At 46.9% G+C, this 24,033-nt stretch overlaps 1 long non-coding RNA gene across 1 annotated transcript in view; it reads left to right on the plus strand.

The window, feature by feature from the left end:
• LOC134970207 (uncharacterized) overlaps positions 1 to 18,478 on the plus strand; it is a 140,899-nt gene extending 122,421 nt beyond the window's left edge. Inside the window, exon 5 of the long non-coding RNA XR_010189719.1 lies at positions 17,938 to 18,478. This is a non-coding gene — a long non-coding RNA (uncharacterized LOC134970207). The remainder of the gene's footprint in view (positions 1 to 17,937) is intronic.
• Positions 18,479 to 24,033: the final 5,555 nt, after the last annotated feature.

Genomic DNA, 24,033 nt, shown 5'->3' on the forward strand with positions numbered 1-24,033 from the left:
CCTTTTCGGTATCTTTCCACTGGAATTTTTGTAGGGTGAAAAAAACAGTTGCCTAATAACTATTGCTCACCCTTTCCAGTGGAAGCCCACCAGGGAGATTTCCTGACGTTATCAAAGAAAAAACCCTTTCTCTTTCCTTTTACACAATCACGTCTGCGTATGCTCTCCACAGCGCATATGATACAATAATATCACTTTGTGCTGTGTAAAACACACGGATGTGCGGTTCAATCGCACAGCCTATAGATACTAGTTATCTATATGCCCTACGATTGCGGGAGTCGAATTCACAAGCTGCGCTCCTCAGCCGGAGCGTAACAAAAAAAATCTATATGTTTGGGATTCACCTTTACTTCAATTCATAATTCCTGATTACGCTTCTGTGCAAGTCTCCTCACGACTTGCGTATTTCTCTCTTTATGTTCACGTAAGGTAGCGAACCTTACGCCACCGGGCCTCTACTATCCCAGTGTTCCCACGGGACCCAAATTTCCGGGGTTCAGCTCCACTCACTCCTGCTTTCACTCACTCAGATACACCTTGTTTTTCTTTTCTGTACAGAAAATACCACTCCCTTCGATTGATGGTTTTAACCCAAAGGCAGTACCGTTTAAACAAAGTCTTACACTAATCTGCTTTTGAAATCAGATAGTTATGTGCTATTGTATTAAACGTATACTATCCCGCCTTTAATTGAACAAATCGTGTGGTTTTACTTTGCGCTCACAAACCTACGCAATCTTACGTAACCACGCGACCGTGCGTGCCTTTACGTCACGTGTGCGACCCTGCGCCACGTGCAAGCTCCTGTATTTTGTCCGTACGTGTACAAACGTGCGTTCGCAACTCAATAAACTACACAATCTCTATAAATGTGAGCAATACTAACTATAATCGCTCACAAACACAACCCACACTTGTTCTGTATAAACCTTACGACCAGGCCAGAACTGCGTTTTGTGTTTTATAATTACAGCCTTAATATACTTATTTCAAATTTATCTACATGGCAGACAAATGTATCCGATTTCACACAGGTCTAAAATGACTAATAACCTATGATTTAAATGATATGATTCAGATTGGATAGCTATCTTGCAGAACATACACTGATATAAATATACACATCATTATAATAATATTATATATATATACCATTTACTGCACTCCTATGAGACACCTCACCTCTTCACTGCCTCTAATTTGCATATCAAAGATATTTCCTTTGCCTGTACTAAAAAAAAGTAGTTACACAAGTTAATTTGCATTTCAATGGCTATCCTACCCTAGTAAACAGACTCCACAAATCTTGGAAGAAAAGAAAGAAAAAAAACAAAACCTCTCTTTCCTTTTTCTATCTGTGTGCAACCCTCCACTTGATGTAAGGTAATTACACACAGACAAGGGAAAAAAAACATTCACTTAGCTCACCATTTACTCTCACTAGGCCCAGTTGAAACTATTTGTAATTGATTATGGCATGGGTTAAATAAATTCATTGGTAACTCACAAATGGTGCTGGATTTGTAGATATGTGGAAACTTTGTGACAAAGGAAACTGATTGTTCTAATCAGACTGAAAATCAACTATTTAGAAAGTGACCTTCCTAAAATGGCCACTGCTCCTCCCCCTTCCACATCCATGAGCCTTACACAAGATGGTGGACAGGCCAAGTGGCTAGGCCAAAATGGAGGACAGACCATGCGGCTCCTTTGTCACAAAGAAATCACAGTCTATACAGGCACCAAGAGTTACTTTAGGCCTGAGTTTAAAAGGTATACAAATTTTCTCAGCATGCTAACACAGCTATATTATGGCTATGCAGCAACTTTTAAATGCACTTTAAATCTACGTAGCAGATAAACAATCCAATGTGAATCAAACACAATATGACTTATTTGAACTTTGTTTTGCAACAATAAAAATACGCTGTAGCATCTTAAATATTATGAGAAACACACTGTCCCTTGAATTTCATATCAGCGCCTTACTGGTAACACAACAGAACACACGGATGTGATTTGTCAGCGTCGCGATGCGTCCGCCGTTAGCTGGTCGATCACAACGGCGCCTGTACAGTGTATCATCAAGAACATGATATCCTGGACGAGCCCCATCTGTAAAAGTCATTTTGCTTTCTAACAAGTATTTAAATTGCCAGCTCTAATATATACTGTGGATGCCTGCATCTTATTACCATGTGCTAAGAATGTGCACTATACATCGCAAAACACTACATCCCATAAGAGAAAACAATACACCCACACATTATCTGCGTTCCAAAGCTCATTGATGTATATATTTGTTATTAAAAGGATATGTATTCAATATATCACAATGTACAGTATATATATATATATATATATATATATATATATATAAAAGCAGCAGCAGTGAGGCTCGGCACTCCAAATGGGTAAACACAAATACTTGCTGCGGTGCCCTCCGTAGATCAATGGCTAGATCCTTAATAGTGCATGGAAGACAGCGGCACTCAACAGACTTGAAGAAAAATATTTATGCCTTTAATGTGGTCCTACGCCGTTTCGGGGTCAAGCCCCGTTGTCAGGGACAAGCGATACAATGTATGTATCGCTTGTCCCTGACGACGGGGCTTGACCCCGAAACGGCGTAGGACCACATTAAAGGCATAAATATTTTTCTCTGACGTCCTAGTGGATGCTGGGAACTCCGTAAGGACCATGGGGAATAGCGGCTCCGCAGGAGACTGGGCACAAAAGTAAAGCTTTAGGACTACCTGGTGTGCACTGGCTCCTCCCCCTATGACCCTCTTCCAAGCCTCAGTTAGATTTTTGTGCCCGACCGAGAAGGGTGCACACTAGGGGCTCTCCTGAGCTCTTAGTGAAAGTTTAGTTTTAGGTTTTTTATTTTCAGTGAGACCTGCTGGCAACAGGCTCACTGCATCGAGGGACTAAGGGGAGAAGAAGCGAACTCACCTGCTTGCAGAGTGGATTGGGCTTCTTAGGCTACTGGACACCATTAGCTCCAGAGGGACCGAACACAGGCCCAGCCTCGGAGTCCGGTCCCAGAGCCGCGCCGCCGGCCCCCTTACAGAGCCAGAAGCAAGAAAAGGTCCGGAAAATCGGTGGCAGAAGACATCCTGTCTTCACCAAGGTAGCGCACAGCACTGCAGCTGTGCGCCATTGCTCCTCAGCACACTTCACACTCCGGTCACTGAGGGTGCAGGGCGCTAGGGGGGGGCGCCCTGAGCAGCAATAAAAACACCTTGGCTGGCGAAAATACATCACATATAGCCCCCAGGGCTATATGGATGAATTTTAACCCCTGCCAGATTTCACATAAAAGCGAGAGAAAAGGCCGCCGAGAAGGGGGCGGAGCCTATCTTCTCAGCACACAGGCGCCATTTTCCCTCACAGCTCCGCTGGAAGGACGTCTCCCTGACTCTCCCCTGCAGTCCTGCACTACAGAAACAGGGTAAAAAAGAGAGGGGGGCACTAATTGGCGTAATATTAACAGATAGCAGCTATAAGGGGGAAAAACATGTATTTAAGGTTATCCCTGTATATATATATATATAGCGCTCTGGTGTGTGCTGGCATACTCTCCCTCTGTCTCCCCAAAGGGCTAGTGGGGTCCTGTCCTCTGTCAGAGCATTCCCTGTGTGTGTGCTGTGTGTCGGTACGTTGTGTCGACATGTATGAGGAGGAAAATGATGTGGAGGCGGAGCAATTGCCTATAATAGAGATGTCACCCCCTAGGGAGTCGACACCTGAGTGGATGACCTTATGGAAGGAATTACGTGACAGTGTCAGCTCTTTGCAAAAGACAGTTGACGACATGAGACAGCCGGCTACTCAGCTTGTGCCTGTCCAGGCGTCTCAAAAGCCATCAGGGGCTCTAAAACGCCCGTTACCTCAGATGGTAGATACAGACGTCGACACGGATACTGACTCCAGTGTCGACGGGGAAGAGACAAACGTGACTTCCAATAGGGCCACACGTTACATGATTGAGGCAATGAAAGATGTTTTACATATTTCTGATAATACCGGTACCACTAAAAAGGGTATTATGTTCGGTGAGAAAAAACTACCTGTAGTTTTTCCTGAATCTGAGGAATTAAATGAGGTGTGTGATGAAGCTTGGGTTTCCCCCAATAAAAAACTGATAATTTCTAAACAATTATTGGCATTATATCCTTTCCCGCCAGAGATTAGGGGCCAGGGCGCGTTGGGAAACACCCCCTAGGGTGGATAAAGCACTCACACGCTTATCAAAACAGGTGGCTCTACCCTCTCCTGAGACGGCCGCCCTTAAGGATCCTGCTGATAGAAAGCAGGAGGGTATCCTAAAATGTATTTACACACATACTGGTGTTATACTGCGACCAGCAATCGCCTCAGCCTGGATGTGCAGTGCTGGTTTGGCTTGGTCGGATTCCCTGACTGAAAATATTGATACCCTAGACAGGGACAGTATATTACTGACTATAGAGCATTTAAAAGATGCATTTCTATATATGCGTGATGCACAGCGGGATATTTGCCGACTGGCATCAAGAGTAAGTGCGCTGTCCATTTCTGCCAGAAGAGGGTTATGGACGCGACAGTGGTCAGGTGATGGGGATTCCAAACGGCATATGGAAGTATTGCCTTATAAAGGGGAGGAGTTATTTGGGGTAGGTCTTTCAGACCTGGTGGCCACGGCAACGTATGGGAAATCCACATTTTTACCCCAGGTCGCCTCTCAACATAAGAAGACGCCGTATTATCAGGCGCAGTCCTTTCGCCCCATAAGGGCAAGCGAGCGAAAGGCTCCTCATTTCTGCCCCGGGGCAGAGGAAGGGGAAAAAGACTGCAACAGACAGCCAATCCCCAGGAACAGAAGCCCTCTCCCGCTTCTGCCAAGTCCTCAGCATGACGCTGGGGCTTTACAAGCAGACTTAGGCACGGTGGGGGCACGTCTCAAGAATTTCAGCGCGCAGTGGGCTCACTCGCAAGTAGACCCCTGGGTCCTTCAGGTGGTATCTCAGGGGTACAAATTGGAATTCGAGACATCTCCCCCTCGCCGTTTCCTAAAGTCTGCTTTACCGACGTCTCCCTCCGACAGGGAGGCGGTATTGGAGGCCATTCACAAGCTGTATTCTTAGCAGGTGATAATCAAGGTACCCATCCTGCAACAGGGCAAGGGGTATTATTCAACACTGTTTGTGGTACCGAAGCCGGACGGCTCGGTGAGACCTATTTTAAATCTGAAATCCTTGAACACTTACATACAAAGGTTCAAGTTCAAGATGGAGTCACTCAGAGCAGTGATCGTGAACCTGGAAGACGGGGACTATATGGTGTCTCTGGACATCAAGGATGCTTACCTCCATGTCCCAATTTACCCTTCTCACCAAGGGTACCTCTGGTTTGTGGTACAGAACTGTCACTATCAGTTTCAGACGCTGCCGTTTGGATTGTCCACGGCACCCCGGGTCTTTACCAAGGTAATGGCCGAAATGATGATACTTCTTCGAAGAGAAGGCGTCTTAATTATCCCTTACTTGGACGATCTCCTGATAAGGGCAAGATCCAAGGAATGGTTAGTAGTCGGAGTAGCACTATCTCAAATAGTGTTACGGCAGCACGGGTGGATTCTAAATATCCCAAAATCACAGCTGATTCCGACGACACGTCTGCTGTTCCTAGGGATGATTCTGGACACAGTCCAGAAAAAGGTGTTTCTCCCGGAGGAGAAAGCCAAGGAGTTATCCGAGTTAGTCAGAAACCTCCTGAAACCAGTCCGGGTCTCAGTGCATCAATGCACAAGGGTCCTGGGAAAAATGGTAGCTTCCTACGAAGCGATTCCATTCGGCAGATTCCACGCAAGAACATTTCAGTGGGATCTGCTGGACAAATGGTCCGGATCGCATCTTCACATGCATCAGCGGATAACCCTGTCCCCAAGGACAAGAGTGTCGCTCCTGTGGTGGTTGCAGAGTGCTCATCTTCTAGAGGGCTGCAGATTCGGCATTCAGGACTGGGTCCTGGTGACCACGGATGCCAGCCTGAGAGGCTGGGGAGCAGTCACACAGGGAAGAAATTTCCAGGGCTTGTGGTCAAGCCTGGAAACGTCACTTCACATAAATATCCTGGAACTAAGGGCCATTTACAATGCTCTAAGCCAAGCAAGACCTCTGCTTCAGGGTCAGCCGGTGTTGATCCAGTCAGACAACATCACGGCAGTCGCCCACGTAAACAGACCGGGCGGCACAAGAAGCAGGAGGGCAATGGCAGAAGCTGCAAGGATTCTTCGCTGGGCGGAAAATCATGTGATAGCACTGTCAGCAGTGTTCATTCCGGGAGTGGACAACTGGGAAGCAGACTTCCTCAGCAGACACGACCTCCACCCGGGAGAGTGGGGACTTCATCCAGAAGTCTTCCACATGATTGTAAACCGTTGGGAAAAACCAAAGGTGGACATGATGGCGTCCCGCCTCAACAAAAAACTAGACAGGTATTGCGCCAGGTCAAGGGACCCTCAGGCAATAGAGGTGGACGCTCTGGTAACACCGTGGGTGTACCAGTCAGTGTATGTGTTCCCTCCTCTGCCTCTCATACCCAAGGTACTGAGAATTATAAGACGGAGAGGAGTAAGAACTATACTCGTGGCTCCGGATTGGCCAAGAAGGACTTGGTACCCGGAACTTCAAGAGATGCTCACAGAGGACCCGTGGCCTCTACCTCTAAGAAGGGACCTGCTCCAGCAGGGACCCTGTCTGTTCCAAGACTTACCGCGGCTGCGTTTGACGGCATGGCGGTTGAACGCCGGATCCTGAAGGAAAAAGGCATTCCAGATGAAGTCATCCCTACCCTGATCAAAGCCAGGAAGGATGTAACCGCACAGCATTATCATCGTATTTGGCGTACATATGTTGCGTGGTGCGAGGCCAGGAAGGCCCCTACAGAGGAATTTCAACTGGGTCGTTTCCTGCATTTCCTGCAAACAGGACTGTCTATGGGCCTAAAATTAGGGTCCATTAAGGTTCAAATTTCGGCCCTGTCGATTTTCTTCCAGAAAGAACTGGCTTCAGTTCCTGAAGTTCAGACGTTTGTCAAGGGGGTACTGCATATACAGCCTCCTTTTGTGCCTCCAGTGGCACCCTGGGATCTCAATGTGGTTTTGGGGTTCCTAAAATCACATTGGTTTGAACCACTTACCACTGTGGACTTAAAATATCTCACATGGAAAGTGGTAATGCTGTTGGCCCTGGCTTCAGCCAGGCGCGTGTCAGAATTGGCGGCTTTGTCCTATAAAAGTCCTTACCTGATTTTTCATACGGATAGGGCAGAATTGAGGACTCGTCCTCAGTTTCTCCCTAAGGTGGTTTCTGCGTTTCACCTGAACCAGCCTATTGTGGTACCTGCGGCTACTAGGGACTTGGAGGACTCCAAGTTACTGGACATAGTCAGGGCCCTGAAAATATATGTTTCCAGGACGGCTGGAGTCAGAAAATCTGACTCGCTGTTTATACTGTATGCACCCAACAAGCTGGGTGCTCCTGCTTCTAAGCAGACTATTGCTCGTTGGATTTGTAGTACAATTCAGCTTGCACATTCTGTGGCAGGCCTGCCGCAGCCAAAATCTGTAAAAGCCCATTCCACAAGGAAGGTGGGCTCATCTTGGGCGGCTGCCCGAGGGGTCTCGGCGTTACAACTTTGCCGAGCAGCTACTTGGTCAGGGGCAAACACGTTTGCTAAATTCTACAAATTTGATACCCTGGCTGAGGAGGACCTGGAGTTCTCTCTTTCGGTGCTGCAGAGTCATCCGCACTCTCCCGCCCGTTTGGGAGCTTTGGTATAATCCCCATGGTCCTTACGGAGTTCCCAGCATCCACTAGGACGTCAGAGAAAATAAGAATTTACTCACCGGTAATTCTATTTCTCATAGTCCGTAGTGGATGCTGGGCGCCCATCCCAAGTGCGGATTATCTGCAGTACTTGTACATAGTTATTGTTAAATAATCGGGTTATTGTTGTAGTGAGCCATCCTTCGAGAGGCTCCTCTGTTATCATACTGTTAACTGGGTTCAGATCACAAGTTGTACGGTGTGATTGGTGTGGCTGGTATGAGTCTTACCCGGGATTCATAAATCCTTCCTTATTGTGTACGCTCGTCCGGGCACAGTATCCTAACTGAGGCTTGGAGGAGGGTCATAGGGGGAGGAGCCAGTGCACACCAGGTAGTCCTAAAGCTTTACTTTTGTGCCCAGTCTCCTGCGGAGCCGCTATTCCCCATGGTCCTTACGGAGTTCCCAGCATCCACTACGGACTATGAGAAATAGAATTACCGGTGAGTAAATTCTTATTTTCTTCAAGTCTGCTGAGTGCCGCTGTCTTCCATGCACTATATATATATATATATGTATATATATATATATATATATATATATATAGTTACATGGTTACAATTTACACAGTAAGCAGTTATTACAAACTAATTCAAATACATACATGGCCAGCGATACAATTACCATATTTTGCTCAAATAAAGTCTCCACTCTCTCTCTCAGTAAAATCATGCAGCCACTGGACAGACATCATCTCCACCATCATCTTGGACAAAGAACAGTGAGCTCTTGTGTGTCTGCAATCAGCTATATACTATGTATTTTGGGGGAGTGCACACATCTCTTGTTACTAGTCTAGGGGAGGGAACTTTCTCATTCATGATGACTCACTGGTCAGTTCATATGCAAGCAACGTCCAGCCTTGATGGTGTAATTACAGGAGATAGCCACTGGTCAGGCATGCTGTCTTCCAAAGAATCCATTGTTCTATTAAGAGTGACTTTAGCTTTCATACATTTAAACATATCTACTAATGGCAATGTGATACAACTTTATAACAGGCATCAAATGAATCTACACATTAATCTGGTTACTGTGACACCAAGCACGACATGTCCATCTTGTTCCATTTCAATAAATACACATACATGACGTTACTCCATTATATAATTTAAAACATTATGATGTCTGGTGCTTGATATGTTCAAATGATGTGCTGGATGAAATATTTGTTGAATATATCTTTGTGGCATGTCTGTGTAAATGCATATGTTACCATATATTGCGGTGCGTGCTGTGAGTATTTGCAAGTATAGCGACTCATAATGTGTGGAGTCTGTATGTTCTCTCTGTGTAATATTTTTGACTTCGACAGTCTTGTACAGCAGAATTTCTATCATCCTCTAGGGACTCACTAACCTGTACTCAGGATAATACTCACTCCCAGTCCAGTGGGGCTGAACCCCCTTGGTTGGCTTCCATTAAATGTATGATTTCTACTATTTCTACAAAACTGTCTCATAATGAGAAGGAGACACAGTTCTTACGGCAATCTATGGATGACCTGATGCGTAGGGACTCAGCTTCCATACCTCCACCCCAGGCCCTAGCCTAGTGTTCACTCTAGGAGTGAAAAGGGGCAGGGCGCCTGACTCCGGGGGCACATGTGCGCGCTCGTGGGGGCGCGGCCACGCAAATTAGGGGGCGTGGCCACGTCTCCGTCATTTTAGGGGGCGGTGCGGCCCACAGACGCTACTATAGAGAGCGTCTGTGGCCGGCGACGTCACTATTGGGGGCGTGCCCAGCACCTCCGTCGGTGCTGGGCTTCCCCCAGCCCTCTCCCAATGCGTGAATGGATGCCGCGCGCATGCGCACGGCATCTATACACGCCGGGAGGGCAGGGAGCGGGCAGCTGTTCTAGCAGGGCGCCGCAAAAGGGGCAGGGCGGGCTTTGCCTGTTAAAAAACGGGCAGGGAGCGGCGCCCTGCTAAAACAGCCTAGAGTGAACACTACTAGCCATTTGCCCACAGAAGCATACTCTGGCCCAAATCATGCAGGGTGATGCTGACCCTGATACGTAGGATCCAGAGGAGGGTGAAGTGGATGCAGGTGAGGGGGATGCTGTCATGTCACAGGGAATACAGGCCCTCATTGAGGCAATCAGGACTTTCCTGCACATTCCTGACAGGACAGAGGAGGGGGAAGAGGAATCTTTTTTTAATACTAAAAAGAAATCCTCAGCTACTTTCCCCACTTCAAAGGAATTAAACACCCTCTTTGAAGAGGCGTGGGTAAACCCTGACAAGAAATTTCAGATCCCTAAACAGTTGATTTCTTCCTTTTCCTTCGGAGGATAGGAAGAAATGGGAAAACCCGCCAATTGTAGACGCTTCTGTATCCAGGTAATTGCGTAAGATAGTCTTACCGGTTCCTGGGGCGGTGTTCTTAAAGGGCACAGCTGACCGTAAGATTGAGACCACTCTCATATCTTTATTTCTCTTACGTCCTTGAGGATGCTGGGGCCCACATTAGTACCTTGGGGTATAGATGGGTCCACTAGGAGCCATTGGCACTTTAAGAGTTTAAGAGTGTGGGCTGGCTCCGCCCTCTATGCCCCTCCTACCAGACTCAGTTTAGAAAATGTGCCCGGAGGAGCCGGTCACAGCTAGGGGAGCTCCTAGAGCTTCTTTAGTTTTATTTTTTTTCTAAGAGTAATTTAGGCACAGCCTCCCTGCTTTGTGGGACTTAGGGGGGGAGTAGTGTCCAACCCTGAGAGGTTAATGGCCACTATCTCCCTGCTGACAGGACACTGAGCTCCTGAGGGTGATGATCGTTAGCCGCCCGAGACGACCGCTCACTCCCGCAGCATGCCGCCACCCCCTAACAGAGCCAGAAGATTCCGGTGGCGAGTGAGTCACCGGCTCCCCGGACAAGAAGGGAGCCAGTGTGAATAGCGCCTACAGGGTAGGAGCGCATTACTAACTGCGCTTCGGAGAGCTCAGCGCTACATAGTGCGGCGCTATGAAGGGCGCCCTGAGCCAAAGCAGATACCCTACACTGGTCATCCAGCCTATCAGGGACCTCGGTTACGCTGCTAGCAGAATCCTCAGGCCAGTATAATCCTTTGAAAGTGCGGGAAGAGGCGCCATTTCCAGAGGGCAGAGCTTCTCCTCAGAGCGGACCCAGCAGCGTTCAGCGCCATTTTTCTCCCTGCAGATGCAGCTCCAGAGACGCTGACAGGGAGTGCTGTCCCTCCACACGACTCCAGCTATCCTGTGCGGTACCAGGGGGATGTAGAAGGGTTGGGGGAGGCTGTGTATTACTGTGTAGTTTATCAAGGGTACACAGTCAGCGCTAGGGGGGTTATACCTACCTAATTGAGCACTGTGTGTGTGCTGGCTCCAAGCTGTGTGTTTCTCTGAAGGTACTTGGAGAGGAAACTGTGTCTGACATTTTCCTGTGTGAGTGTGGGTGTATGTTTTCTCACATAACCATGTCCAGGGACTCTGTGTCTTATGCTGCAGAGGAGTACATTCCATGTACCCAGGAATGTAATGTGGTGTCTCAGATTCCTATTAATGAGCCAGAATGGCTGACTTCTATTAAGGGTATGATCTCTCAGATCTCTATTAGGGTAGCCCATAATGAGACTAAAACTCAGGTTTTAAAGAGTTCTATGGCAGGTTGGTCAGGTTCCATTCCTATTCCTTCCAAATCCCCTAGCGTGTACCCAAAGAAACGTGCACTTGCCCAGGTTATGCAAGATGACATGGATACCGACTCTGACACGGCAGACGGTGATGGGGATGTGCTGAGGGCGGCGGCGTCCCTCGTAAAGGGGATGCAGCTCATGATTGAGGCCATTAGAGATGTGTTAAACATTACTGACTCACCACCTGAGCAGGTTGAGGAGCCTTACTTCACAGACAATAAGAAAGCCTCGCTAACCTTCCCTGCTTCAAAAGAATTAAACACTCTCTTTGTTAAATCCTGGGAAAACCCGGAGAAAAATTTCCAGATCCTGAAGAGGATAGAAAAAGTTGGGAGACCCCACCCATAGTTGACGCATCTTTCTCCAGACTGTCAAAGAAGGTGGTGTGGTGTTACCTGTCCCTGGCTCTACCACGTTGAAGGAACCGGCTGACCGTAAGATTGACACTACGCTCAAATCCATATACACTGCTTCAGGGGTGGCGTTAAGGCCTACTATTGCCTGTGCATGGATTTCTAAAGCTATAGTAAAGTGGTCAGGTACGTTACGAGAGGGCTTAGGTACACTAGATAGAAGTGACATTGAACTGTTTTTACGTAACATACAGGATTCTGCGGGGTTCATGGTGGAATTCATGAAGGACCTGGGTACAATGAATGCAAGGATATCTTCCATGTCTGTCTAAGCTCGCAGGGGACTCTGGCTGCGCCAATGGTCTGCCGACGTGGAATCCAGGAGAAGTGGGGAGAACCTACCCTACACAGGTCAGGCTCTATTTGGGGAAGCGTTGGATACGTGGATTTCCAGGGCAACCGCGGGTAAGTCACCTTTTCTTCCTTCAGCTCCGCCTTATAAGAATACATTTTTTCCTTCATCTGCATCTCAGTCCTTTCGGACCGCTAAGACGAAAAAGTCCAAGCCTCCTACCACCTTCTTTAGAGGTGGTCGTGCAAAATCCAAAAAACCTGCACCTGCAGGTTCCCAGGACCAGAAGCCTGCTTCTTGTACCTCAAAATCCTTGATCCCTGGGTACTGGATATTGTGTCCTAGGGGTACAGACTGAAGTTTCAAGATCTCCCGCCTCACCGATGCTTCAAATCAGGCTTGCCAGCTTTACTGACAGACAGGGCTATCCATCTGGAAGCCATAAAAAATTTGGAAAAGTCAGAGGTCATTGTTCCAGTTCCACCTTATTTGAAACACATGGGTTACTATTCAAACCTTTTCATGGTACCAAAGCCGGATGGTTTGGTCAGGCCAATTTTGAACTTGAAATCGCTAATCCCTTATCTAAGGGAGTTCAAATTACAAAATGGAGTCTCTAGGGCAGTGATCTCAGGTCTAGAGGAGGGGGAGTTTCTGGTATCCCTGGATATCAAGGATGCGTACCTCCACATTCCGATTTGGCTACCGCACCAGGCGTATCTCCGATTTGCACTGTTGGACAGTCACTATCAGTTCCAGGCACTGACGTTCGGTCTCTCCACGGTGCTGAGGGTGTTCACCAAGGTGATGGCAGAGATGATTGCTCTCAGCAGACAGGGAATGAACATAATTCCATATCTTGACGATCTGCTGATAAAGGCATCGTCCAGGGAGAAGTTGTTGCAGTTCATTGCTCTCACGACTCATCTGCTCAGGGAACATGGTTGGATCTTGAACCTTCCAAAGTCACATTTGGAGCCGACAAGGAGATTTTCATGATCCTCGACACGAAAGTGCAGAAGGTGTTTCTGCCGGTGGAGGAAGCGTTGGTGATACAATCAATGGTCCGGGATGTCTTGAAGCCTGCCCGGGTATCGGTTCATCAGTGTATTCGCCTTCTGGGGAAGATGGTGGCCTCTTACGAGGCTCTACAGTACGGAACATTTCATGCTCTGTCATTCCAACTGGATCTCCTAGGCAAGTGGTCGGGATCTCATCTACACATGCACCAGAGGATACGTCTGTCGCCGTAAGCAAGGATTTCGCTCCTCTGGTGGTCAAGTCAGGAATTCCTTCTTCCAATAAACATCCTGGAACTAAGAGCCGTGTCCAACGGTCTTCTACAAGCAGCACACCTTCTGCAGGATCAGGCCATTCAAGTGCAGTCGGACAACGTAACGACGGTGGCCTACATAAACCGACAGGGTGGAACGAAGAGCAGAGCTGCAATGTCAGAGGTGACAAGAATCCTTCTCTGGGCAGAAAGGTACGTGGTGGCGCTGTCAGCAATCTTCATTCCGGGCGTGGACAACTGGGAAGCGGACTTCCTCAGCAGGCACGATCTCCATCCGGGAGAGTGGGGAATACACCCCGAGGTGTTCGCAGAAGTGACAAGTCTTTGGGGCGTACCTCAAATAGACATGATGGCCTCCCGCCTCAACAAGAAGATTTGGAGGTACTGTTCCAGGTCGAGAGACCCACAAGCAGTGGCAGTGGATGCCCTGGTAACACCGTGGGTGTTCAAGTAAGTGTATGTGTTCCCTCCACTTCCACTCATTCCAAGAATTCTAAAGCTTGTAAAAAGAACAAGAGTTCAGGCGATCCTCATTACTCTGGACTGGCCAAGGAGAGCTTGGTACGCGGATCTCCTGCTTGGTACGCGGATTTACTGCTGGAAGATCCGAGGCCTCTTCCTCTTCGGGAGGATCTTATACAACAGGTGCCGTTCGCTTATCAAGACTTACCACGGCTACATTTGACGGAATGGAGGTTGAATGCCAGATCTTAGCTCGGAAGGGTATTCTGAACGAGGTTATTCCTACCCTGATACAGGCTAGGAAGGGAGTAACGTCTAAACATTACCATCGAATTTGGAAAAAATATGTGTCTTGATGTGAATCTAAGAAATTTCCTATGGTGGAGTTTCAACTTGGACGGTTTCTCCTCTTCCTGCCAGCAGGTGTGGATATGGGCCTGCGGTTGGGATCCACAAAGTCCAGATTTCGGCTTTATCCGTTTTCTTCCAGAAACAATTGGCTGCCCTCCCTGAAGTACAGACATTTTTAAAAGGGCTTCTGCACATCCAGCCTCCCTTTGTGGCGCCGACGGCACCCTGGGATCTTGACGTGGTGTTGCATTTCCTTCAATCGGATTGGTTTGAGCCTTTACAGGAGGCTGAGGTCAAGTTTCTCACGTGGAAGGCTGTCACATTGTTTGTCTTGGCTTCTGCACGACGTGTGTCGGAGTTGGGGGCTTTGTCCTGGAAAAGCCCCTACTTGATATTCCATGAAGAAGAGCTGAGTTGAGGACGCATCAGCAGTTCCTTCCAAAGGTTGTGTCGGCTTTTCATATCAACCAACCTATTGTGGTGCCAGTGGCTACTGACTCCTCAATTGCATCAAAGTCCTTGGATGTTGTGAGGGCTTTGAAGATCTATGTGAAGAGGACTGCTCGTCACAGAAAATCGGACTCTGTCCTTTATGATCCCAAGAAAATTGGGTGTCATGCTTCTAAGCAGACGATTTCTCGTTGGATCAGGTTCACTATCCAGCATGCATATTCTATGGCAGGATTGCCGTGTCCAAAATCTGTTAAGGCCCACTCTACTTGTAAGGTGGGTTCTACCTGGGCGGCTGCCCGGGGTGTCTCGGCTTTGCAGCTCTGCCGTGCGGCTACTTGGTCTGGGTCGTACACGTTTGCTAAGTTCTACAAGTTCGATACTTTGGCCTCTGAGGACCTCAAGTTTGGTCAATCAATTCTGCAGGGGCCTTTGCGCTCTCCCTCCCGTTCTGGGAGCTTTGGTACATCCCCATGGTACTAATGTGAACCCCAGCATCCTCTAGGACGTAAAAGAATATAGGATTTTAATTACCTACCGGTAAATCCTTTTCTCGTAGTCCGTAGAGGATGCTGGGCACCCACCCAGCACTTCATTGTCCTGCAGTGGTTACTTGGTTCAGTACTGCTTTGTTCTTAGTTAAATACTGCGTTTTTTAACTGGTTTAGGTAATGTTTCAGCTGTTGCTGAGTTTTCAGGCTAGTTACCTTGGTTTGCCTTGTTTGTGTGAGCTGGTATGAATTTCGCCACTATCTGTGTAGTTTCCTTCTCTCGAAGTTGTCCGTCTCCTTGAGCACAGTTTCTAGACTGAGTCTGGTAGGAGGGGCATAGAGGGAGGAGCCAGCCCACATTATTAAACTCTTAAAGGGCCAATGGCTCCTAGTGGACCCGTCTATGGGGGTCATTCTGACCCGATAACATGCTACAGTTTATCGCGTTTGGCCGCCGTTTCGTAGGCGCGGTCTGGCCAACGCAGGCGTGGCCAGACCGTTTGGGTGGCGGGCCGCAGCGACTGCATGACATCGCACGCAGCCGCTGCGGGCCGTGGAGCGATGAGTAGCTCCCAGCCAGCATGCTAAAGCTGCGCTGGCCGAGAGCTACTCCTAAAGTGCAAAAGCATCGCCACTTTGCGATGCTTTTGCACTTCTGCTGGGGGGGAGGGGGGCAGCACTGACATTCGAGGCGGGATAGCCCTGTGCTGGGCGTCCCCCCCCCGCATGTCTATGGACATGATCGTAGCCCTGCAAAATTTTGCAGGGCTACGATTAACTCGAAATGACCCCCTATACCCCATGGTACTAACGTGGACCCCAGCATCCTCTACCGACTACGAGAAAAGGATTTACCAGTAGGTAATTAAAATCCTATTTTTACTGATCATTTATAGAAAATGTGATAAGAATCTCTACTTAATAGTATATACTATATATTCTCCTTAATACTATTTAGGTTATTGCTATGTGGGGATAAAGCTCCTAAATTTGCTGTTCGGACTTGGTAAATTGGACTAGACTGAGGCCTCCATGTAAATAATTGGGATTGCGTTACTTAGCTGAGCGCAGGTGATATCTATGTGTGATAGCCGGGGAGCGGCAGGTCCATAAGTAATTTTAAAAGCATTGGACGCCAGGCCGTTTCATCACATAAGCACGCAGTTTATTCACAGTTCAGACAGGGTTATCACAACAATAACATTTAACTTCTTGTTCTCCTCTCTTCAGGGTAATATTCATATGGGTTACATCAGGTTACATCTCCTTTCATTTGCTTCACTGGCAATAACAGCATTTACAGTGATGTGACAGCATTACAGTACAGTACATACCAGCGCAGTCTCTGGGAATCAGTATTGCGGCTTCCGCAAACTGAGATTCATTTCAGTGTGCTCTCCCCCATTCGCTAGTGGCTTGATCTAAACGGGATCTCTCATGGACACGTTACTGGGGACCTTCCGCCAAACGTGGTTCCTACCACTCACCCAGGTTGTCCTCTCCCGCAAACTCACACCTCCCGTCCTGCTTCTTAGGTACCCCTGAAGATGGGGATCCCCTGTGTTCCTGGTTCCTTCCACTGTACTCTGCATACTGTGGCTCTCACACTGCAAATCTGGATATCTTTTGCTCTTCCTAGCAGCACCTACATGCTGTTCTATAATGCCAGGGACTGTGGAGTACCATGCTTGTTCCACAGTCCCCAGACTGCGTTTCTCCTGGACACTTAGCCTGTGCCTTCCATCCTCAGTCCTCAGCTCACCCTGAATTCTAGCCTCTGCTTTGTTCCTTCTACTAAAACCCCCTACACTTCCTGTCCTAACTCCTTACATGTCACAGGGTCTGCAAGTAACTGGTTTTGGGGCCATAAACTCCCCCACTCACTGATAAGAATCAAAAGGCTTTTGGAACTTTCCAAAATCTGTTGTCTCCTAACATTCCAGTATGCCACATATGTTATGGCCTGCATTCAGCTAGTGATAAATAGCAGTGATAATAAAATCACACGGAAACTGCTGCTGTCACATGATGATTCGGGAGGAGTTGTGTGTCATAAATAGGCCCTATAATGATTGGAGACATCCTAGAGGCCGCTTCTGAGTACTGAGCCCAGGAATTGTGTCAGAGTGCTGCAGGTTAGTGTCACTCTGCAGCACCCGGCTCCTGTTACTGTGGAGGAGTCGGCATTTTGGTGTCACTCCATGTTAGGGTGACACCCTTGAGTGGCCCGCACCCCCCTTGTAACGACACACTGGGCAAATATGGCAAGGGTGCAATAATAATTTGGGAGAATGAGAGGCTGCTTCCACAATTCCATGTGACATTGCAGGACAAGAGACAGATGAGACCTCTGGATCTGTCCCATCAGTATCAATTAATAGAAATAAGGAAATGCATTTAGAAATTTGTCATTTTTTTTAAAAACAGGTAACTGGTATGTAAGTATAATATTATACCATGACTCCAACAAGCGTTGTGACTTAGCCAACTTGTGTCCAGGCCAGGAACTTGGCACCCATGCATTTGATGGGACGGCATGTGGAAGTAGGCCTATTAAGGTTGCATTCCAGCTGTGTTCCATTTATAGTGCAGGAGGTAGATGATATACGTACATCATTCCTGGTCAGTAACATTTGTTGTACGTCTGATTCCCAGGAACACAACAGACTGCCGGCAGGGTGTCAGACAGACCAGAATGGCATCTCTTGGCGCTGACAGCTGCGAAACACAGAGGCGTGATGCATGACCAAGTACCCAGAGGCCACTCCCAGTGTTTGTGTGCACAGCTTATGTTAGGAGGTATGTCCTGAGTCACCTGGAGGAAGTGTACCATGCGTCTCTTCTTACTAACATGTGCAGAGGTGTTTTACCAAATGGGGCGGCCCAAGGCCTAACTGCTAAAGTCTACTGCCCCCAATAGTCTGCAGTTTGTATTGTGGCAGATCCTCACAGGTTGCATCCGTCCGTATTGATGATACATTGCCACCTGTCATCTGTAGAATGTATTGCGTTGGAACCTGAACCTCACGTGTGTAGTTGTCTGAGTTCTTTTTCTTACATTCAATGTACTTTTACTTTTTTAAGTGTCACTTTTGTGATTTAACAGATATGTTGAAATTATATATTATATGAAAGCACACCACGGGGGCTATATAATTGGTTCTAAGATCACAGAACTGGCAATCTGTTATAAGGCTGGTTACCTATAACCCCCCAAAAGCATCTTGATTTCCAGTATAAAAGTTGTGTGTGTGCCCGTGCTGGGAAATAATGAATATATACTTATCTGACCCATCTATCCATGCTTCCAAGGACACAGTATCCCCCAAATATTAATTCATCATATAGACACTCCAGTTGGGGAAAATAAAACACACAAAGTATAATATCTTTATGCAACAACATTTTAATAAAAATTTTTTTGTATTTGTTGGTAATAGATTATGTGTCTGCAAACACCTTTCCAATGGTGGTACATGCCTCTCTGATGGTAGTGGGGGCACATGCGTCTCTGGTGTTTGTGGGGGCACATGACACTCTGATGGTAGTGGGGGCACATGCCACTCTGATGGTAGTAGGGGCACATGCCTCTCTGGTGTTTGTGGGGGCACATACCTCCCTGATGGTAATAGTGGGGGTTCATGCCTCCCTGATGGTGTTTGGGTGCGTGCCTCACCGGTGTTATTGGTGGGGGCGCATGCCTCTGGTGGTTATATCGGGCGCACATGGTTTTATGATGGGGGCACCTGCCTCTTCCGGGGTGGCGGTGGTGCCTTCCTCTCCCGGGGTGGCGGTGGTGCCTTCCTCTCCCGGGGTGGCGGTGGTGCCATTCTCTCCCGGGCTGGTGCCTTTCTCTCCCGGGGTGGCGGTGGTGCCTTCCTCTCCCGGGGTGGCGGTGGTGCCTTCCTCTCCCGGGGTGGAGGTGGGGCCTTTCTCTCCCGGGGTGGCGTTGGTGCTATCCCGTCCCGGGCTGGTGCCTTCCTCTCCCGGGGTGGCGGTGGTACCTGCTGTGCCTGGGATGCTGGGGGTAATGATGGCGTCTCCCTCTCCGCAGGTACTGGGTGTGCCTGCATCAACGAGGGTAACGGAATCTCCTCATTCTCCAATAACAAGGGCTCATCCCTCGGCCTCATCTTAATTAAATAAAGATAAAATAAAAATACTATGTAATAATTAAGTTCAGTTATTTGCAAACATCCCTTCTAGTCAGACTTCCACCTTTACCATCCTCTGAGGCCGCCCTCACAAGACGTGATCAGTGATTTATGTATAATAAGGTCTATTTATCAACAATCGCATTTGCAGTGTAATATGGTCACGATATTAGCACCGAGGATCGCATTACAAGATACAATTATACCACCCGAATGTATTAAACAGCACTTGCATGGAGTGGGTTACAGGTACATGAGGTGAGGATTTGATAGACTAATAGGGATGGTCAACGTGGGTCTCTCCGGCTGTTGTGGGACTGCAAATCCCAGCATGCCCTGCTGCAGTTTTAGCATTCCCTAATAGCAGCATTGTAGTGGGGCATGCTGGGATGTGTGGTTCCACTGCAGCTGGAGGGCCGCATGTTAAACCCACTTGACTAGAAAAACCATTTCAGCAACGTGCCAAACACGTGTCACCCTGCATGGGGACTATTTCAGTGGCAGTAAGGAGAACCCATAAACAGCCACATACACCCATTAAGGGACAACATTTGGACATACATCACGAATTGGAGACATTACCCATTTATAAACTTATACTAAAGATCACCCAGCCTACAGTTTGCTGACTCATTGGACATGGTGGGACAGACAACTAAGGACATTGTATGAACACTGGCATTGTACCCTGGAGCGCACCCATCTAACCATTATTTGAGTACTGTATTAGGGGTGTGAGACTTCACCTTTTGGGAGCTGCTAAGGGTAATTATCTTGGAGCGCTGCATATATTATTATACTGTATAAGCTCATATATAACACCTATGATTTGCGGCCATTGAGAACCTGCAATACTGTAAATAATAGTAAATAACCCCTTAGCTTAGTCAGATTTGGGCAGACACGCCTCCTGACATTTAGGCCTACCAAATTGGGACAAAACCGCCTTGTATGCCCTGACACGCCCACTTTCAGGTGAGCCCCGTCCCTTGTAAAATCCAGGAAAAACCCTAATTGTGCAAACAACAAAGTACAAATAAAAATAAAAGCACACTTACCTTACGCCAGAAGAATATCCAGCACCTGTTACATGGGATGCAGCCCATGGCTGCTCCCTCCCGCCTCACTCCTCGCTCTTCTCTCTCCACTTAATATATAATAATATAATAAAATATAAAAATAATACCTAATAAAACGTAATAAGTAATTTATATAAAGAAATTAAAAATACTCTCAGTAATTATAGCACAACTCCAACTCCAGAGCCTCCGTCCTGTACTACTGGGGACCAGATAACAGGATAAAGCCCAGTGTTCTGCCCTGGCATTCCATTCATTGTGTAATTGGACAGTCATGATGTCATAGCACAGACAGCAGCAGCAGCAGCCATACAGGCAAATATTTGTATTTCATAATGTGACTGTGTATAGGGGTAGGCAGGGACAGAATAGCGTATCTCCCAGCTGCCCCAATTTTAACACCCTAAAAAAGCAATATTTTACCCAAAATGGGTGGAGCTTTGCAGATTGAGGTGATCTTATTTTGTCCCAGTGTCACATGCCTGAATGCTGGGAAGTGAATCAGGCATTGCCAAGCACCATAATAAAGTTTGGGTAGGGGCCTGGCGATGCTGCTCCAGCCTCTCAGGGCACCCTCTGTACTCTCAGAAGGGCAGAGCGGGTGACTCTTGGAACTACATTGACCATTACACAAGCCAATGTGATGGAGTGAGAGGGTGGCACGTGATGCTTTAAGAAAAAGAAATTAAGTTTAAGAGAAACTGAGGAGCTTCAGGGCCCTCATTTGTTAATGTTGACCCCTCTGGCCATGACACACTCACTTAGGCCTAAATTGTACCTGATTTAGCAAGTAAATTGTATGTGTCTTAGGTTTCACAAGCATTTATATGTGAAGAAGGTATAGGGCCCCATCACGATTAATCAGTGCATTGACCGATGATTCCTCACATACTGTTCCTGGCTCCTGGTTTGTAAGAGGACATTGCAAACATTTTATTATGGAGGCTTAAAGATAAGTTAGGACAAAATAAGTTGATACGGCACACTCCATAGTGTAATAGTGCAGCACAGATGATAGGACATACTCCATAGTGTAATAGTGCAGCACAGATGATAGGACACACTCCATAGTGTAATAGTGCGGCACAGATGATAGGGCACACTCCATAGTGTAATAGTGCAGCACAGTGTATAGGACATACTCCATAGTGTAATAGTGTGGCACAGATGATAGGGCACACTCCATAGTGTAATAGTGCGGCACAGATGATAGGACATACTCCATAGTGTAATAGTGCGGCACAGATGATAGGACACACTCCATAGTGTAATAGTGCAGCACAGTGTATAGGACATACTCCATAGTGTAATAGTGCGGCACAGATGATAGGGCATACTCCATAGTGTAATAGTGCAGAACAGATGATAGGACATACTCCATAGTGTAATAGTGCAGCACAGATGATAGGGCATACTCCATAGTATAATAGTGCGGCACAGATGATAGGACACACTCCATAGTGTAATAGTGCAGCACAGATGATAGGACACACTCCATAGTGTAATAGTGCGGCACAGATGATAGGACACACTCCATAGTGTAATAGTACGGCACAGATGATAGGGCATACTCCGTAGTGTAATAGTGCAGAACAGATGATAGGACATACTCCATAGTGTAATAGTGCAGCACAGATGATAGGGCATACTCCATAGTGTAATAGTGCGGCACAGATGATAGGACACACTCCATAGTGTAATAGTGCAGCACAGATGATAGGACACACTCCATAGTGTAATAGTGCGGCACAGATGATAGGACATACTCCATAGTGTAATAGTGCGGCACAGATGATAGGACATACTCCATAGTGTAATAGTGCAGCACAGATGATAGGACACACTCCATAGTGTAATAGTGCGGCACAGATGATAGGGCATACTCCATAGTGTAATAGTGCAGCACAGATGATAGGACACACTCCATAGTTTAATAGTGCGGTACAGATGATAGGACATACTCCATAGTGTAATAGTGCAGCACAGATAATAGGACATACTTAGTGTAATAGTGTGGCATAGATGATAGGACATACTCCATAGTGTAATAGTGCGGTACAGATGATAGGGCATACTCCATAGTGTAATAGTGTGGCATAGATGATAGGACATACTCCATAGTGTAATAGTGCAGCACAGATGATAGGGCACACTCCATAGTGTAATAGTGCGGTACAGATGATAGGGCATACTCCATAGTGTAATAGTGTAGCACAGATGATAGGACATACTCCATAGTGTAATAGTGCAGCACAGATGATAGGACATACTCCATAGTGTAATAGTGCAGAACAGATGATAGGACATACTCCATAGTGTAATAGTGCGGCACAGATGATAGGGCATACTCCATAGTGTAATAGTGCGACACAGATGATAGGACATTCTCCATAGTGTAATAGTGCAGCACAGATGATAGGACACACTCCATAGTGTAATAGTGTGGCACAGATGATAGGACATACTCCATAGTGTAATAGTGTAGCACAGATGATAGGACATACTCCATAGTGTAATAGTGCAGCACAGATAATAGGACATACTCCATAATGTAATAGTGCGGCACAGATGATAGGACATACTCCATAGTGTAATAGTGCAGCACAGATAATAGGACATACTCCATAGTGTAATAGTGTGGCATAGATGATAGGACATACTCCATAGTGTTATAGTGCAGCACAGATGATAGGGCATACTCCATAGTGTAATAGTGCAGCACAGATAATAGGACATACTCCATAGTGTAATAGTGTGGCATAGATGATAGGACATACTCCATAGTGTCATAGTGCAGCACAGATGATAGGGCATACTCCATAGTGTAATAGTGCAGCACAGATGATAGGGCATACTCCATTGTGTAATAGTGCAGAACAGATGATAGGACATACTCCATAGTGTAATAGTGCAGCACAGATGATAGGACATACTCCATAGTGTAATAGTGCAGAACAGATGATAGGGCATACTCCATAGTGTAATAGTGCAGAATAGATGATAGGGCATACTCCATAGTGTAATAGTGTGGCATAGATGATAGGACATACTCCATAGTGTAATAGTGCGGCACAGATGATAGTGCACACTCCATAGTGTAATAGTGCGGTACAGATGATAGGACATACTCCATAGTGTAATAGTGTGGCATAGATGATAGGACATACTCCATAGTGTAATAGTGCGGTACAGATGATAGGGCATACTCCATAGTGTAATAGTGTGGCATAGATGATAGGACATACTCCATAGTGTAATAGTGCAGCACAGATGATAGGGCACACTCCATAGTGTAATAGTGCGGTACAGATGATAGGGCATACTCCATAGTGTAATAGTGTAGCACAGATGATAGGACATACTCTATAGTGTAATAGTGCAGCACAGATGATAGGACATACTCCATAGTGTAATAGTGCAGAACAGATGATAGGACATACTCCATAGTGTAATAGTGCGGCACAGATGATAGGGCATACTCCATAGTGTAATAGTGCGACACAGATGATAGGACATTC

Source organism: Pseudophryne corroboree, chromosome 11 (genome assembly GCF_028390025.1).
Source record: "Pseudophryne corroboree isolate aPseCor3 chromosome 11, aPseCor3.hap2, whole genome shotgun sequence".
Classification (NCBI taxonomy): Eukaryota; Metazoa; Chordata; class Amphibia; order Anura; family Myobatrachidae; genus Pseudophryne; species Pseudophryne corroboree.